Raw genomic sequence first — 19,571 nt, 5'->3', positions numbered from 1 at the left:
GAGGTGGGGGGGCGAGCTAGTTTGAGTCCCCCTCCACTAAAGCAAAAACCTTCATATTTTTTTGTAAATATGAAGTCCAAGTAAGTTTATAAGCTTTCACGTTGAAGGTTAGGACAGGCCATCAATTTTCAGGCCTAGAAGACATACTATTTTAGCTTACAAAATACAACTAAAATACAAAATATGCCGCTTGTATGTTTTTTTATTTAATATATAAAGGCTTCATCTATAAAAAAAACTTATTAACCCCTTTAAGTCTCTTTAAATTTAGGGGTCGGTACCAAGCGATGATGGGCTCGTGAATTCCGCGTGTGAGCCCTCTACCGCTTGGTACTGACTCCTCTTTTTTTGGTGCTAGTACCAAGCGACAGGGGGCTTGCATGTGTATATCCAAATCTCCTTATCGTTAGGTACTGACCCCATGAATAATAAGCATGCATGTTCTAATTGACTGAAATATGTTTTTTATTCATGTCTTTGAAAGAGTTGGACATTGTCTACTATGAATCAGATGATGAGGCTAGGGAGTCTTGTGCAGAAAAGCTGTTTATGTTCTTGTACAATGCACAAGCCCACGAGTGTTTGCATGAGTTGTCTTCAATGTTCAACAAGGAACTTTCTCTTGAGAACATCATTAATTCTTGAAGGATTGTTCTCGTTGACCATGAGCAGGAGTATGAAGACACTGTTTCTGCCAATATCGTTATGTCCGATGGTGAACGATATGTTCATCCATCTAATTTTGCAATAGACAAAGTCACGAAGAGGAGGCTTAGCTGTTGTCTTGAAAAGATTCCCAGCTGCTGCTTTCTGCAGCAATAGAGTAGAGGAGAAATGCCCAATACACTCAAAGAAGTGTCGCCTTCTCCAATTTAGTTATGGTTTTCTTTGTTTTCTGTATCTTCTTACTAGGGACTCAGAGCCCAAGACAGTGACTTTGGCAAGCACTCGAGGATGATGGGGTTGTGGAAGAGGTGACTATAGACCCAGCAGAGGAGAGGGCAGAGGCCGAAAATGAAACCTTTGAGGCTAATGCATCCCTTATCCCCTTCGATGCAGCACCTATTTCATTGGAAGATAGTCAATCTAATGAGAATGAACAGGGGGAGTTGTCACTACCTTCCTTGCCCAGCTTTACTATGGTAGTCCAAGCTAATTATGTATTATTAACATACATAATTAGAATGAACAGGGGGAGTTGTCACTACCTTCCTTGCCCAGCTTTACCATGGCAGTCCAAGCTAATTATGTATTATTAACATACATAATGCAACATTTCAATATTCATGTGAAGACTATTGCTTGGCTGCCTCAACAAATTTTAGTGAAGCAAATATGGGCTAGATAGAGGAAGGAGTTGACAATTATCTACTAGCTGATTTTGTAGTCCTCCAGGACTCCAAGTACCTGCCTGGCAAGGAGATATTAAAGAAGATGTTCGATGAGGCTAGGACATATGAAACCCAATTGTCTTCCGAGGCTGGAGCAATTGTTTCAGCCTCCTCCTCTCAGAAAACAGTTTGCACTGTGGGTGTTTGGCTAGGGGTATGGTTGCTAAGCACTAAGATGTCCCTACTACCTGTCATATATAGCGCATGCTATTGTAGCAGGAATTATAGACCCAAACACATTGCATCCATATAGAAAAAGATATCTAATAAGGACAAGAAAAAGCCAGTCATAACTGTTGCCTCCAACGGTGCAGATGCCAAAAATAGATCTCCCGAGAGATGAAGAGGAAGAAGAGGAAAAGGAAGATGAAGAAGGAAGACCACCATTGAAGAAGATCAAACCCACCTCATCTAGACCACCTTCTCCCAACCCCGACTCTTGAGTGATGCCACAACTGATGGCTCTCTCTCACAGTTGATTGATTCCAAGCGCATTGTCGCTTTTCTTTATTAATCAATTGTATTGCATGTGTCAACACATGATGAGGACTTAAATGTGTCTTTTTGTTTTGCTTTGTGAATCAATTTTCTGTAAGTCCATTGATGTAAGTCTAAAAGACTATTGGCTTGATTCTTGCCTCCACCATGTCTAGTGTGCTTAAAGTAACCTGTTCTTGTGAGAGGAGGAGGCTGAAACATATTGACCATATTGACAATGCCTTCAGTTGACCATATTGACAATGAACCGTATGTCTTTGCGAAATATGGTGTATGATTATATAGTATATGCTGCATCAATGACAAAACAGAAAAAAATTAGATGTATGTATTAGTTGGTCTCACAGTATTGAGATTGCAACAGTTGTTAAAGTTCTTACCATGTAATGAGTTACATGTTGATCACTCCATCCTGCAAATGAATGACTTCCTCCAAGTCTCTAATATGTTTTCAAATAATTTTAGCTCACTATTTCTCTAGATCTTTTTCTCCATGAATGCAAAGATCTTGTCAAGTGAAATCCACACATCTACCTTTCGATTTTGGATTGAACCTTCATTTCCAATGTCCTTGATTGCATTATGTAGATCTTTCCATCGATTAAACATTTTTTGCTTGTTTTTATCTCGACAATATTTGAGGCAGTATGACAAAAATCTTAGCTTTCACACCACCTATTGATGGTTTTTTTTGGTACTTTGCTGCCCCCTTGTGACCACTTTCGTCCTCCTCAATTTTAACATGCCCCCCATGCAAGCCAATGTTTGATAGGACTTTTTCTATTGCTTTGATTTCTTTTAAAGATTCTTTTTTAGGCTTTAACGTCCATGCAAATCATATGTACAAATACACCAGCTTCTCTACAATTCTACATAGTGCATGCAATGTGCATATGTGCACTTTGGATAGAGGAATATCAAGCACTGCTTTGAAATCTTTATCTTTTAAATGCCTATTAGGAGCTTTGTTCCATAGTACACGATCTAAAGTCTTGGAACTTGACATACAATATAGACATGGACCCTTTGCATTTGCACCTTTGCTTATGTTATACATGCATTTTAGAGTCTTCAAATCACCTACCATGTGCCATTCCACTTTATAGTCACCGAACCCACGCACATGAAGGGCCCTTCCATTTCTTTGCTCACTAATCAGTGATGGAATTGTAGTTTAATGAAACACCTAATGCAAAAATTCAAAGTCTTCTTTATCCACTTGTGTCATTAGGAAGAAGCTCATGTTTAATACAAGTTTTGTGTTTAAATTATTTCAATGTAACACATAGTCATATTCAATGATAAAGAAGATACCTCAAAAGATCCAAGTGGCAATATGTTATTCTCTAATTGAACACTAAAATATCTTGCATCATCTTTTGTAATTGATGTATCTAAGGCCTTGTTCATTAGAGTGATAGTAACCCTCTCCATTTTTATGTTCTTTAAAATGTTATACTCATCCAATTTCAAAACAAATTTTAGAACTCCTTCACATTCGTCTCTTGACTAATCTCAAAGAACTAAACTCCGTACCTTTGCAAAGCTTCAAGATCAAAGAAAATATTGTTGTGCTGTTAAAGAGTACATCTCTGTCTTTAGCAACGAATGTTGCTTCAATATGTACTGGTGAACCAAGCTTCTCAAACACCTGTGAGTTCACATGTTGGCGTGCAGAATTTACTTGCATTGGTTTTGGAAGTAATGAACCTTTATACTTCTTATGTGCGCTCTTGCCACACGTGTCAGAGCTAGGGACTTGCCAGACACCGTATGCGAGCCACGAATGGCTGCAAGCACACAACCAAAAACTAGCAAGCTCAAACAGGGAGCAATGGTGTGTCACTCACCGCTCAGACCGCCGTCATGATGAAGGATTCTCGCGCCGCGGTGAAGGAGGAGCCACCACCGCCGCTCTACCGCCTCGCCGTCACCGTGTCGTCACGCAATGCTCGATCGCTACCCTCTCTCTCTCTCTCACACACACGCAGGAGAAGGGGATGGAGAAGATAACGTAAGAGCACTCCTTATATTCAACACATTGAGAATGAGAGGTTTTAGATTTACATTTGACTCTTATATGTGACCTAGCCATTCACACATGGGCGCCCACACATGGCCGGCCGATCCTAACCCTTATCCTGATGAAATTCGAGGTGCGCCTCTCATCAGCGATCACCCAATCCCTTTATCCTTTACATGTGGTGCCGACAAGCCCAGCCCATGACTCATAATACTTAAAAAAATTATATGACGTAAAAAGTAATACGTCTCAATGTCCGCCATAGGTTAACATGCCCCCTTTCCTGATGTAGATTCCATCCTCGGGAAGCTATGGTATGGTAAGCTCGATAGGGTTTGTTGTGGTAAACTATATCTGCAAAATAGGGAAGTAGAGTGAAAGTATGCTGGAATTCAAAAGATATAGAGTGTAATAAAATCAAGCATGCTAGACCACAATGGAAGTTTGCCATGAGAACTTAGTTTAAGGGGTCACATGAATGAGCTAGCGTAGCAAATTAATAGGAGTTTAAAATTATTGAAAGTAATTCAAGAGTTAGCAAGTGTTGAAGGTTAATCAAGGTCTATAACTGGCCTAAGTCAAGGAAAATTACCAAGCTTAATAAATAAACAGATGACCACAATGTGTCTACTCTAAGAACAAGCTAATCCCAAGAGCCTAGGGACATAAGAAACATCAGAGTTATAGGAACCTTTTGCCTTTATTTCTTTTATGCACGTGCCATTTTTTACAAACAATGGCGACCTCCCTAAGGCAAAACTAGCATCGATCCTGGTGTGCCATGTTTAACATAAGGCCTTCTCCAGGAATCTATTAGCTCACCTTAGGCAAGGCTACCCCCTACCAACCCAGGGCATCGGTCTGGAGTAGAATACCCCTCGCCTACCAAGTGTCAACAATAGGGTGATAGGCCGACATTAAAGCACATAATAGACTTACATTGCCATTTTTTGTAGGCCTTTTTTATTTTATTTATCTCTTTGGATTTTCGCTCCTGAACTATAATGTGTTCTTACATCCTTTCGACAAAGGGGTAAAAGCTATGTCTCAGAGGTCAACACACACGGCTAGGTTGTTCAAACATTAAGATGGTTTTAACCCTAGACCTAAGACAAGCATATTCCAAGGTTAACTAAAGACTTCATGCATTCCCAAGAATTTCTCAAATAAGGTTAAACTCATTAATGACTTACACTAACACGTTAGGCAACTTCAAAAACTAAGTAGTGCTTTGACAAATTCCATGTGGTCATGCATTATAGTTCATGCAATTAATTAAACAGTAAAAATGAAAGAGAGTGGGCATGGAAGAATTACACCTGTATTTTGGAGATCTCCTTGATTCGATGAGAAATGCCCGTAATTTGATGTAGATATTTATGTATGAACATTGTGGCAGTCTCAGGACTTGAAAGCGAACCCACCTCAAACTTTTCAACCTGTATAATTAACTAACAAGCACTATACCTCGAGAGGTACATCAGTGGAAAAAATAAGGACTAGTTTAAGGACACAAAACTAGAAACAACTTGAAAACACTAACCTACCTACTAGTCACCACACTAATACTGAGGATCAAGGTAAGAGGATGTTGTAGAGTTGTGGCTCTAGCCCTAAGGCTAAGCCTCTATCCGCATCATCCAAATAAATAAAGTCAGTCGCCTCGGTAGTGCCATGAGTTTCATCCGTCCATATCTTCTTCGTTTTCCCATCCACATAAACTCGTCAAGAATGTAACTATGCGAGGATAGTCATCCTGTGGAAAAGGAAAGTCTTAGGCTATCGGGGATACGTCCTCTATGGAGTAGGGGTCAGTTGTGGTCAATAGGCAAATTAGCCATTCTAATTCCTCAACATTTCCCTCTCTCGCTAGTACATCTATATGATCCAATTCGGTTTTAATTACAGGATAGCACATGTGAAATATTTGAGAAAGGTACAGATGATACCTCTCACCAAAGGTGGGAGTGGATGAAGTGTGATGCTCATGCATCTGCCATATCTGCAAACACAGATATAGCATCAGTAGGTTTATGAAGACAGGTCAATCTAGTTTCTAATTGTGTGCGAATATTTCCCCTCTTAATGTGCTCTTGCTCTTTTTAATATTTTTTATTTTTCTTTTCTTTTATTTTTTGTGTATGAAGCTATATATATACATTCCCTCGAATTTGGGAGTTACATGGTCAGGGGAGAAGGTTAGGGAGGAAGCAATAGAATGTCGAACGTGAGTACATGCTCCCCCCTTCCTTGGGTAGATCATATTTTTTGCAATGATGTTCTAGCCCCTTAGAACCAATTTGTCCAGTGGGTTATAGGTGGTGATGTGGGCAAATAGCTTTTTATGACCCTTGTGGCCACATCAAATTGCAGAGATGGTAGTGTACCCTCCCATGAACAAACGGAGGAAATGGTTTTTGACGATACTTTTACAAGGGGAGACGTAGACTCATTGGTTTCTTGGTGGGTATTGACAAGGGTAGGTGTAGAGCGTGCCGAAACTTCTATATCAACGTGTGCCTGGCATGAGGAGCTAGAAGCTTCATGTGGCTCCCCCTTTCTGAGCTAGGTGGTATTGATCGATATCGTTTGGGAATCCAAACTCGCTTTGGAAGAAGTGGTGTGGAGCACTCTGTTACCTTTCCCTTACCACGGTCTTGAATTGTCGTTGGGATGGCAACATTTGGTTTACAAGGTTTTACAGGCGATGTAGAAGGATTAGGGACCCAAATTTGGTCATTCCCTTCGTAGTATCGTTGGGCTGCTAATAATATTTTAGGAATCCAACGTGATGTTATGTTGCCTTTTCGCGGGCGGGTAGCTGCTTTCCTACTACGAGGCTTCTTGTCTGAACGAGATTGAGCAGTGGAGGTAGCCGTAAAACGAAGCTTTTGGGACCCATTTGTATGTACTCTTTGGTAAAGTAAGCAGAGCCTTGGAGACCACACTGCCTGTCTCCACTCTTGGCATGGTGGCAAATAATCAAAGATGGTGTGGCCACTTGACTTTGTGATTTTTCATTTTGTAGCATTTTGTCCAGAGTTGATGGCTTAGGTGCAGGACCTTGAGCGGTCAGGGGTTCTTGCGTTGTAACTCGCCTGGTTGCCCAATCAATATTGCACTTGGTGGCTAACATCCATTCGTGCCCTAAGTTTACAGTCCCCTCCATGGTACTAGCAGGCATAGCCAAAAAGCTTTGAATTATAGTCCCCTTGTCATAGGCGACAAGAGTGTGCAAAATTCCTGAGACAGTGGTTTTCTTCTTATTGATACCCTTAACTTGGATAGCACTCTTGGATAAAGGTGGTTTTCCAAGTTGACACCACACTCCATATGATAGCAAATTGTGTTAAGCTCCCGTATCCAATAATGCATTATATAGCACCTCCCCGTAAGGACTTTGTAGCTCAATTGGGTATCGTTAGAGGCAGGTCAGATTCCAGTGAATCCTTCTCTGCCTCCTCAAAAAATGCTTGCATAATCCCCAAGAAGTTGGCTTCTTGTTGGCGCCTAACACGCTGCTGACGTTCTTTGGCTTCAACTCTCGCTTGTATCTTCTTAAGCTCAGCTTGTTCTTTAGCCGCCTTCTTCTGATGGATTAATGTAACTCCTCTTGGCTTAGGGGATCATAGTATCTTTTGAATTTACTCCCATTGAGGAATCCAATTGTTTCAACTCCGTCGAGAGTCTCCACTCGGATGGTACCTTGCGGGGTAATTTCACATACTCTATATGGTCCCTTACCAGCATTTTTGAGCTTCTTCTTTTCGTTACGCACTCCATACATCAAGCCTTTATCCCCAACTTTGATGTCCTTGTCTTTCAGGTGGCAATCAAACCATTTCTTTCTTCTATCCTTCTCCACAAAGGCATTGTATACCGCCAATTATCTTTCTTCGTTTAGCCGCTCAAGGATATACAAACGCTCTACTAAGGGATTACCATCCCAACCCTCTTGAGTAGCAACACGAAGACTAGGAATGACAAATTCCCTCGGCATGACTGCTTCTTGGCCATATACCATCTTGAATGGTGTGCAATTAATAGCCACTTTGTATGCAGTACGATAGGCCTATAAAACTGACGTAAGCTTTAGATCCCAATCCGTGCGATGAGCCTCAAGAGTCTTTGTCAGAATAGAGATTAAGGTCTTGTTGGTACTCTTGGCTTGGCCATTCGCTTGTTGCGGATAAGGAGTAGATTTATAATGGGATATCATGAAATTTGTTGTGAGCTCCTTAATCACTTCATTTATAAAATGCGTACCATTATCACTCACAAGTTCAAAGGACAACCGAAGTGTGTGATTATATTTTCAAAGAGGAACTTGGCTTTTGTCCTCGCATCTCCCTTACGTGTCGCTTTTGCCTCAGCCCATTTGGTCACATAGTCAGTGGCCACAATAATATAGTGAGATTGTGTGTTGCGGGCTACTGGGCTAATTGGACCTACAAAGTCTAAACCCCACTTTTCAAATGGTTGGTTTACTTTAATTGGATGTAGGGGCATCTGATCTTTTCGCTGGGGTTCCTTGTAGCGTTGGCATTCATCACAACCCTTCACAAAAAGTGATGCATCTTGGAACATAGTGGGCCACCAATACCCTGATTATAAGATCTTTCGCGCAGTTAAGTCTCCTGAGAAGTGACCATTGGCTACGCCCATATGTGCCTCTTGCAAAATATATAGATACTCATCCTCTCGGGCACAATGCCTAAGAACGTCATCCTTTTCTCTTATAAAGAGTCCCGACCATCATGCAATAGGGTTTGCATTCCTTGATCAGCTTTCGAGCTAGATCTTTATGAAGCTCCTTGGGTGGAAAGCCATTAACCAAAAAGTTAACAATCTTCTCACTCCATTCAGGCATTGTCTCCACCATGAACAAGGAAGTGTTAGGTAAGTCATCCTCAACTCCCGTAGAAGCTTCACCATTAGGTATGCGAGACAAATGATCAGCCATGACATGTTTTTTGCTAGGTCTCACAACAACATTGAAATCAAACTCAAGAAGAATCAATAACCATCGTGTGATTCTTCTTGTGGAGCATGGTTTGTTCACCAGATACAACAATGCTTGATGATCCACATAGAAAACAAACTTGGTGGCAAGAAGGTAATAACGAAATTTCTTTACTGCATATATCATTGCCAACCCTTCTCGCTCCGTAGTGGTGTAGTTCATTTCAGCATCGTTCAACTGGTGGTGACTGGCAAAGCTAATGGGGTAGTCTAGTTTATGTTCTCCAGGTTGAGTTAGTATACACCCAATAGCAAAGTTTGATGCATCAATATGCACATGGAAGATTAAATCCCAATTAGGCATTCACAAGATTGGAGCACTCACCAAGGCCTTCTTTAATAGCTCATATGCACGGTCACAATCTTCGGTCCAAATAAACTCGATGAGAAGCTTGTACAATGGTCGAGCTATCTCAGCGAAGAATAAAATAAACCTTCGATAATAACCAATATGGCCCATAAAGCGTTGGACTCCCTTATAGTTGGTGGGTGGGGGCAATTCCAGAATGACCTTGATTTTACTTTTGTCGGTGGAAATCCCATTTTTGGACACTATATGCACTAGAATAACTCCGTGTTTAACACAGAATTGGCATTTGAAAGGATTCAATGAGATGCGATATAATCTACACCTTTCAAATATTTTTCGTAAACACATCAAGTGCTCGTACCAAGAGGAATGAACACAAAGATCATCTAAGAAAGCTTCACAAAAGTCCCTTAGATATTCCTTAAAGGCTGTGTTTATCAATCGTTGGAATGTTGCAGGTGCATTGGTTAAGCCGAAGGCCATGGCGCGAAACAGTCCAAACTCCATTATGAACTGCAATTATGATCTGATTATAACCAGAGTACCCATCTAAAAAGCTATAAGCCTCCTTGCCTGCAACTCTTTCAAGCACATGTTTAGAATACGGCAAGGCCATCTTGTAAGGTGCAGATCATTTGGAGTAACTCGCTCTAGTCTTTAGCGATTAGCATGACTTATCGGCGTCTTTCAGTACTCCGTCCGAGGGGAGGACCAATTACCGCTAACAGATCCCCCCTTCTCGAGAATCTATACATTCCTCCGCGTTACCGCTGTGGTTTTACCAATTAACTCGTTGGCAAACAGAATGGTTTGCAAAAGCGCTCAAACGAGATTCCGCAGTTTCTCCTGCGAAATCGCCTTCCAGGCTAACTTGCAGGAGGGATTCTATCCATATATACACATATGCATATATCCATATAAAATAGATTTATCTGGTAATGATCTCTTCTGGTGGCTACATTAACCTTTTTGAGATCAACGCACACTCTGAGTTTCCCATTCTTCTTTGGTACAATGACTATCGGAGAAACCCATTGTGAGTGCTCAATAGGGTATATGAATCCACATTTTATAAGCTTTTAAATTTCCTCTTGTACAATCTTTGCATATTTAGGATTCATTGGGTAGGGACGTTGCTGGACTGGTTTAGCAGTGCTAATCATTGGAATTGTGTGTTGCACCACAGAGGGTGGAACACCCTTCATATCATGGTATGTCTAAGCAAATATGTCCTTGAATTCTTTAAGAAGCCTCTCAAGTGTAGCTTCTTCCGTCTTGGTGAGGTCTTGAGCAATAAAAATTGGTTTAGACTCCTCACCTGGATCTGCTAGTTCTATCTCCTTAACTACCGCCGGGCCATCGTAGACACCGGTACTCCCATTGGTAGGCGTTCGTTGGGCTTTTGTGTAGACGACTTTACATTCCCTCGTGGTAAACGATTTGAAATGCTCAGGTGCGGGGTGTAAGTCTACCAGTTCTTGTTGTGCCATGGTTTTTTTCTTTTAATTCTGCATCCTTTTGTTGCTGAGCTAACTCTCGATTTTGACGCCTTCTCGCAGTATGACTTAGTTTCGGCTTTTCTTCGATTTCTAATTGGGCGATGCCATGAGGTTGCGAAATACACCACATGACACTTTGGAGGTATTGTCCCCAATTATCCGCTAACTTCCGATGAGCGTCATATACTCCTACATAACTAAGCCATTCTGCAGTGGATCTCTCTTTGTTTATTCTAGTTCGTACATTAGCTCGATAGCGTTGTCGCTTATGTCTCGTCTTCTTTTTACCTAGTTTTTTATTTTTGTTTATATCAGATTCGGACTCACTTGATCGATCTTCACTTGTTTCCCCCTCACTCTCGGATGAACTGCAAGACGTTACTGTCCTAGGCCTTGAGCACGTGGCTTCCACACGGGTGAATATTTGATTCATATCCCCTATCAGGCTCAGAGTCAGTTTCTTCTTGAGATTTAGACTCGGAGTTGCATTGGTCGGAGTCTTTGCTACGTTCAGTGTCAAGGGAGTTTGCCACTTTCTTGCCCATCAGGAGTCAAGTGCATAACACCTATCATGTTTACTGGCACTAATGGTGGCATATCTTGCCCCTCAGGTGTAACTTGTGCCTTTATTTCCCCATGTGTTTATGGTTGCCTCTAGGTGTACCCAATCCACGTTATCCGACTCAGTCATGCCCGGTAGGACATCCATATAAGGAGAATCTTTCCCATCATCAGTCTCTTTTTTGCATGTATAGCAATACTTTAATGGGGCTGAGTGAATAGTGGTATTATCGATGATAACCTTGCTTCCTAAAGGATGCGCGTGACCATTCTCAAGATCAACTCGAATTACAGAGTCCTAGAATTGTAAGTAGACATGGTTTTTCGACTAGTCATGCACCATTTATGCTTCCCTCATGAAGGGGCATCCTAAGATCATTTGATATGACATAGGATGCTTAGAGAAATCCATTACCGTGACCATTCTCAAGATCAACTCGAATTACAGAGTCCTAGAATTGTAAGTAGACATGGTTTTTCGACCAGTCATGCACCATTTATGCTTCCCTCATGAAGGGGCATCCCAAGATCATTTGATATGACATAGGATGCTTAGAGAAATCCATTACAATGAAGGTATGTCTTACCTTGTATCCCAGAACCTTGATCTTAAGGTCCCTTAGCATTCCAATAGGTTTAGCTATAGTTCCGTTTGCCATCTTAACCACTATGTTTGTGACTTCTAGGTGAGGTCTTCCCATAGATTCCCAACAGTTTTTAGTCACAATGCTCACTCCAGCACCACCATCAAGGATTCCCTTTAGAGTTAATCCCTTGGTAGTAATGGGGAGGGTTGCATTAGATTCGTCACCTTCAAAGTATTGTCCCAACTTGTTAATAGGTATTTCAACGACCGAGTCTTCATCTAGGTTGGGCTGTAGAGCCAAATGTTCCTCCTCATCTTGAAGCGTGTCGGGTCTATCCATATTTGCAAATTGTGGTAACCCCGCCTTCAATTCTCCATTGAGAAACGCCCGAAGAGCTAAGAATAGCTGAGGATCTCCGTATAACTTGGATATGATCGTGGTTCTGATTTCAGAGAACATGAAATCCATTAGTTTGGACACATTCAACGATACTTTTTGAGATATCGGTCCCTGACTAGGGGCTGGTGAAGATGGAATCGCTTCCTCTTCGATGGGGTCAGGCATTCCCTCACTAAACATTCTTTCAAGCAAGAAGGGTGTCTGCCCACTTCTTGATGTCCTATCCTCACTTTCTTCCCAGGTATAGCTAACGGTTTATGGCTCCTGTGAGGCTGAACTTGTGTAGGAAACACTGTGTCTGGAAACTTGATTTTTCTAGGGTCTGGCTCTAGTTCTCTTTGTGTTTCTTCAACCAAACCCCTTAAATGTTGCACTCGTTCAATCTCCTCTATTGGGTTTGGGTAAGTTCTAATCTTTTTCTTGAGGGTTTTTGGCCCACGTGGCTTGTCTTTGGGAGTCTCAGTCAGTCTGGGTAGCCGAGAGGGCATTAGCTGACTTGGTTGTGGGGCCGGAGGAGTTTCCTTTTATTTCCCCTGATTTATGTATTCACTTGATTCTCCTTCATTGAGCTCTCAAGTGGGTTCCTCCCTTAAAGTAGTGGCTTTGGCCCCATGGTTCCTATTGAATCAGAATCATCTTCAGGATCATTCATATACACGGGGTCGTCTCCTGTCCCTATATTAGTCTTTGAACTAGGTTTGGAGCTTGTGGCATTAAGCGATCTCTTCCGTCACATTTTCTTTTTCTTTGCTCGAGCAATTGATGCAGTATCCCTCTCTTCAAGAATGTAGTTTTGATTTTGAAGCATTGACCGTGTGACTACATTCGCAGGTACAACAGGTGTGGTTCTTAGTGCCTCATTGGTGACCTCAACCAAATTTAATGGCGTAATCTTGGGTGCACTTGGATTATGTGGACATTGAGAAATCAAATGATCTATGCCACAACGATTACATGTAAGTACCGGCATTCCCGACGTGCTCCCTTGATTTGGTTGCATTTGAGTAGCGATCTTCTGTAGCCTATTAGGGCACTCCGCTACATGATGCAGTCCACCACAATCGTAGCATTGAAGAGGTGGTCTCCTCGCCAAGGTATTAAGGTTTTGCCCTCTTGTGGCGAGAGCAGCCGCTTGATATACAGACTTGCCTTGCCCAAAATGATCCTCCATGTAGTACTGGGGAGTCATTTCAAACGTATCAATCCCATATGGAACAATGGGGTCTATATCCTCTTCATAATCCCCACACGCACTATGTGACTCACAACCCATCTAGTTTATAGGGGTAATCCTTGGATGTGGAGGTTGTGGTCCTAGCACTAGCGGTGGTAACGGCACAGATTGGACTAAATTTGGGTTCCTTGGAACTATGTGTCGGTTGCTCTCGACAGGTGGTGCAGGCATCAGTGCGGTTACTTGAGGTGTGTTTGACCAGGCTAGTGGTGCCTGATTTGCTAACATACGCTTAAGTACTAGACAATCCTTAGATTGATGGCCATACTTACCACATGTATTACAAGTCCCATTGAATTTAACTCTGAATGTGGGACATTCACTCATGCTATGTGGTCCTAAGCAAACCAAACACCATTGTTGCTCTCTTCTTGGGTACATAAGGCTATTTTGAGGAGCTCGATTACCCCTAAAGTATTTTGAGGAGCTCGATTACTCCTAAAGTATTCTTGGAGAGCCTTAGTAAGGTCGGCTATAGACATTTCGGATATCTTGGGCTCCTTGGCAATAGGTTTTACAGTTATTGGCTCATGCCCAGATACTTGCGAACTAATAGACTTTGTCTCTGAAGACACCTTTTTACCTGCAATCATCAAGTTGTCTTCTAACTGGATTGCATTGGCAGTGTGACTGCTTCCCACATCATAAGACCTCTAATGACTAGGCCATTGTATATGTCCTCGTGGTGCAATCCTTGGTTGAATCTATCAAGAAGTTGGTTGTTATTGAAGCGCTCATCGGGAGTACAACAAGAATTTAGATGCTTTAGTCGACTAATAAAGTCTCTTACTGACTCTCCTTCCTCGCGTTCAGCTTTTTGGAGTTGAGATGCTACTCCCCAAAGCACACCCTCACATATGTATTCTTTCAAGAACAATCCCTTGAGTGGGATAGTGAGTACGCTCTTCAACCCTTAAAGTTTGATACCAATCTCCGGCTTTTCCATTCAAGGTTAAGCCGTTCAAAAACTTCAATGTGCTTCCTAACATCTTTGTTACCACTGAAGTTTTGAGTGAGCTTGGCAACTTGTACCGCCTTGCTTCTAGGCTCTCTCTCAGGCATGCCACGCATGTTTTTCGCAATAGATCATCCGATCGTTTGAGCAAACGTTGCTAGATCACCTAAGTGAGCAGGCATAGTTGGTAGAGGCTCTTCTGGGATGGCTTGGTTTGACAGGAGTTGGCATTGGTCTTGATATGTATGCAGCTGACGTAGGATATGATATGTGACTAGGCATAGCTCCTCTTGGATAAGGGTTCTGATAAGGCATTCGTGGAGCATACGCCATTGGCATAACATGAGGCGTAGGAGCTACATGAGCATGAGTAGCGATAGGTACATATGGTTGATATGCACTGGTACGCACTGTTATAGGTACTGTACCACTAGGTAGCGGTGTTGTACTAACTACAGTGGTAACGGGTGCACTTTCCGTCATGCTCATCATCGGAGTAGGCATTGTGGATTCCCTAATGGTGGAAAGTTGAGCCAAAGTTGGAAAGTGGGCTCAACCTACATTGAGACTCCAAGCGAAACAACATACGAAGGATCTACGGGACTCACCGAGGGAGTCTCCAATTGCGACAGGGTTGGTTGTTTAGCCTTGCCCGTATCCAAAAATCTCATAGGGCCAGTGGAAACCAGGTTCACTCCCCTATTCTGCCTCTCAAATTGGATAATTCTATGGATAACTTCACATATCATTTGTTGTTGTTCATCTAGATTGGTGGCACTAGATGTAGATCGTATGACTTCTGACCAACCTACATGGTATGTGTAACTCGTGTATAGGTCAGACAGAGTCTCCGTGTGTAGGTCATATTCTTAATTTTCATTGAGAAATATCCCATCTAAACTTGGCGTGCCAAAAGGTTCTCTCGAAGTGGACGCAATGTCACTTCTTTTATGATATGACTTCTAGGGACCTCTACTTTAGGAAGAGTGTCAGAAGGTGGTAGCTCAGTAGGGCCTTCATTAAATGAAGTGGGTAGAATATCCACATGGACACTCTTTGGGAGGGTAGAGTCTACATGAGATGTGAATGGCAAATCTACTTCCTCTCCTCCTTCGTTTACTTCACTTGTCGTCACTCACAGGTTCAGAGCGCGTAGCTCTACTAAAAGTCTCTATTAGACGACTAAACATGCTAGATCCGGGTTGTGGGGCCCAAACTGGCACGTTTTGGCTTGCTTCCTCAGAGTTCTTGGTAGGGTGCCCTTCCATGACTTCAGAGTCAGAGGACGAGTCACTAGCCGCTATTCGTGGATCTTGGGTTGCACTTCCTTGGGTTCCAACTGAAGGCCAAGATGCTAACGTGGAGGGATGGTGTGAGCCTGCGTAAAAACTGAAACGCTTTCCAGTTGCTCAGACTCTAGCACCCGACCAGAGCGTAGATGCATGTGACGTGGGTACCCTACGGGCGTTGGTAACTACCCTTGAAGCCCACACAAGTGGTTTCTCAGGTGTTTCGCACCTCGTTTTTACTTGTTTTTATCTTGTTTTCAACCCGTTTTTACCCCCTTACTTATGGTCGAAACTAGACTAAGACGTGTGTTAGCTCAAGACGAGCGTATGGTTCAAGGGGTCCTAGCGTGCTTTACAGCACAGTGTTCGCCTATCCGGAGCTCCTATGGTCCTCAGAACACTCTATTTGTGTCTAGGTGTGAGGCCTAAATTTGAAAGTCCAAGGGTGTCTTTGGGGGGAAAGGTGAAGGCTTTGTCCCACATGCCCACTCCACTCCTTAGGGGGTAGACTACATATAGAGCTTCACTCCCATTGAGCTTTCACATGAAAGAAAGCTATGGAGGCTCACTCTCCTATATATATATATCAAAAGACCGAGGCCGGGGTCGGGGTCAATTGGGGGTTTTTTCTTTTCAAATTTTTTTCAAATAAAAATTTTCTTTTCTTTTCATTTTTTTTTCAAATAAAAATTTTCTTTCCACTCCACGCGGGTTGGGTTTCATTTTTTATTTATTTATTTATTTTTTTTCTCTTTTTTTTCTTTTTTTTTATTTTCGAAAAAATATTAACGAAGATGTTTTAAGGTTGCTGTTCTGCCCTCTGTGTACACACACACTAACACACACTCACTCACACACACCGCGCAGAACTGAGAAATGACTGGGTAAAACAAAATCCAAAGAATGGAAAACCACAGCATGCACACACTCACGCCTTCCTTTGCCTTTCCTGCAGAATAAGTTTGACTTCAAACAGCAGCCCGAGATGCATCTGGAGCTTGGTGCAGGGCATTTCCCCGACAGCGGCGCCAAAAATGTGCGCTCTTGTCGTAGGTATCAGAGCTGGGGACTTGCCAGGCACTGTATGCGAGCCACGAATGGCTGCAAGCACATAACCAGAAACTAGCAAGCTCAAACAGCGAGCAATGGTGTGTCAAACAGCGAGCAATGGTGTGTCACTCACCGCTCAGACTGTCATCGTGAAGGATTCTCGCGCCGCGGTGAAGAAGGAGCCGCTGCGCCGCTCTACCGCCTCGCCGCCGCCGTTGTCGCCACACGCAATGCTCGATCGCTACCCTCTCTCTCTCTCTCTCTCTCTCTCTCTCTCTCTCACGCAGGAGAAGGGGATGGAGAAGATAAGGCAAGAGCACTCCTTGTATTCAACACATTGAGAATGAGAGGTTTTAGGTTTACATTTGACTCTTATATGTGATCTAGCCATTTACACATGGGCGCCCACACATGGCCGGCCGATCCTAACCCTTATCTTGATGAAATTCGAGGTGCACCTCTCATCGACGACGATCACCCAATCCCTTTATCCTTTACATGTGGTGCCGACAAGCCCAGCCCATGACTCAGAATACTCAAAATAATTATATGACGTAAAAAGTAATACGTCTCAATGTCCGCCATAGGTTAACATCTTACTTTGACATTTCTCTGCTAGTGCCTTAAACAGTATACTATATGCTTTTTGAGAGATGCCAGTCTCATCCAGCATTGCTTGCACCTGAGTTGCATCGAGCTGGTTCTTGTTCATAAAAGAAGACACATGCTTCTCATTGATTTTTTGAAATTTCTTTTGATACAACATCTCTTCCACTATTCCTTTTGGTACCAAATGACTGTAATGCACTCCAACTTTGGAATGTACCTTGGACTCTAAATGAAGTAAAGATCTAAAAATAGAATAACATCAAATCTGATTACTTATGTTTAGTTTCAAACAAAGAACCTAATCTAAAAAGAGAAATATATATGAAACAAGAGTTAACATTACTTACAGCTTGTACTCGCTTCTTCATCCCTCCACTTCCAACTTTCATTTTCTCTATGTTGCAAAGTTGCCTTCTTCTTTTACGTGGCCCTAGTGTTGTGTCCTTTCTCCTTAAAGCATCAATCTTTTTCTCCAAGTCTTGAATTGTTTCTTTGTTTGCCTTCTTTGTTTGCCATAAGCTTCTCTGCATACAACCCATTTAGTTTTTTATTTCAGTGTTCTCTATATGTAGAAAATCCATCTGTTGTTCTGCAACCATCGCTTTTGTTTCCAAGTGTTGGGCATAACTCAGCAAACCTTGTCTACCATCACCCGTAAAATGTAATAGGTTTGTAATGTTGTAAAATGGAGGTGGTGCATTTATAAATGGATCCTTGGGATACATTGACCCATCAGTCCACAAGTCCAAATGACGCTCTCCATTATTCCTCCTTTGCTCTTTTTGCTCATAACATTAAAAAAATATCTTATTTTGTTTCTTCAAAGGCTGGTACTCAGATTGTATGTCCGCATGAAGATGGTAAGTATCATATGTTCTTTTACATGTACCATTTCTACTACTGTTTTACTAATAATTTTAGTGTCTCCATGTGTTGTTGAAGGTGGATCAATTGGAATCCCCAAATTTGAATTAATGTTCTCATTTACAAAGCTAGTATTTTTTGTCATCATAAAACGTATTAAAGAATTGAAACAAGAATTAACTCGATTAGTAAGGACGTTTTTTTTTGTTTCAGCAGGAAAACCCCCACCGTCAAGATGATGATTAAAGCTTTCCTCAAATCTATTAAATGCATAACTACCTCAAATCTGTGAAATCTTGGTTCTAACAAGTTTTACGTGCATCCAACAAAGAATGCCGCCTCATGATGAAACCTCATTGAAAGAATATGTATATTTTAATATATTTAAACTTACTATTATAATAGTAAAAAAATGAGCCGAATTGCAAATTTGGATATGTTTTAAACCTTTTTATTTTCTCTCTCTAAGCTGAGTTGGCACTTCTTACAGGGCCCAAAATTGAATCCACATTTCTCCTAATGTCTTTATCTCTAAGAAAAAGTACCTTCAGACTATTCTCAAGAAGTTTGGTTTAGAGACTGCCAAGCCAGTGCCTACACCAATGTAATCCACTCTAAAGCTGACAAAGGATGAAACAAAAGATCCTTCTAATACAACTTTGTATAGGGAACTCATTGGTTCTCTCATTTATTTGACTATCACTAGGCCTGACCGTTGTTTTGTAGTAAATAGTCTTGCTCAATTCATGCAGCACCCCAAATTATCTCATTAGACTATAGCTAAAAGAGTGCTCCGATATACTTGAAAGACACTCAGCATAGGGGTATCTTATAGTTCACGGCTGCACCATCTCACGACCTAAGCGTTTCACGGGTCTGCACTTTCACGGGTCTGCGCTTTCACGATCCCACCATTTCACGGTCGAACCATTTCACGACCCCACAATTTCATAGGTCAACCATTTCACAGCCCCACCATTTCCTAGCCTAACGGTTTCATGGGTCTGCACTTTCACGAGTCAACCCTCTTCACACCCTGCTGATTCATGCCATATGCTGACTACTAACATACAATTACTTCTACACTAACGAACTCTCTAACCTATCCCCCATCAAAATATATATATAAATATATGTATATACAAAAAAAAAAAGAGGAAGAAGAAAAAAGAAAAGAAAAGATGATACAAGACCCACCAGCATGAGAGTGATCCCTTGTGTGCCTGATATACAGATGTCAGCCTCAGAGTCCGAAGCACACGAGACCCTAGCCGCAACAC

At 41.9% G+C, this 19,571-nt stretch overlaps 1 pseudogene; it reads right to left on the bottom strand.

The window, feature by feature from the left end:
- Nucleotides 1–2,366: 2,366 nt before the first annotated feature.
- LOC147633385 (uncharacterized) lies at nt 2,367–3,299 on the bottom strand (annotated as a pseudogene).
- Nucleotides 3,300–19,571: the final 16,272 nt, after the last annotated feature.

This window comes from Cibotium barometz, chromosome 12, assembly GCF_041138505.1.
Source record: "Cibotium barometz isolate CiBa-2024 chromosome 12, ASM4113850v1, whole genome shotgun sequence".
Classification (NCBI taxonomy): domain Eukaryota; kingdom Viridiplantae; phylum Streptophyta; class Polypodiopsida; order Cyatheales; family Cibotiaceae; genus Cibotium; species Cibotium barometz.
Note: the sequence above shows the minus strand (reverse complement) of the source record. Positions and strands in the feature narration are given on the sequence as shown.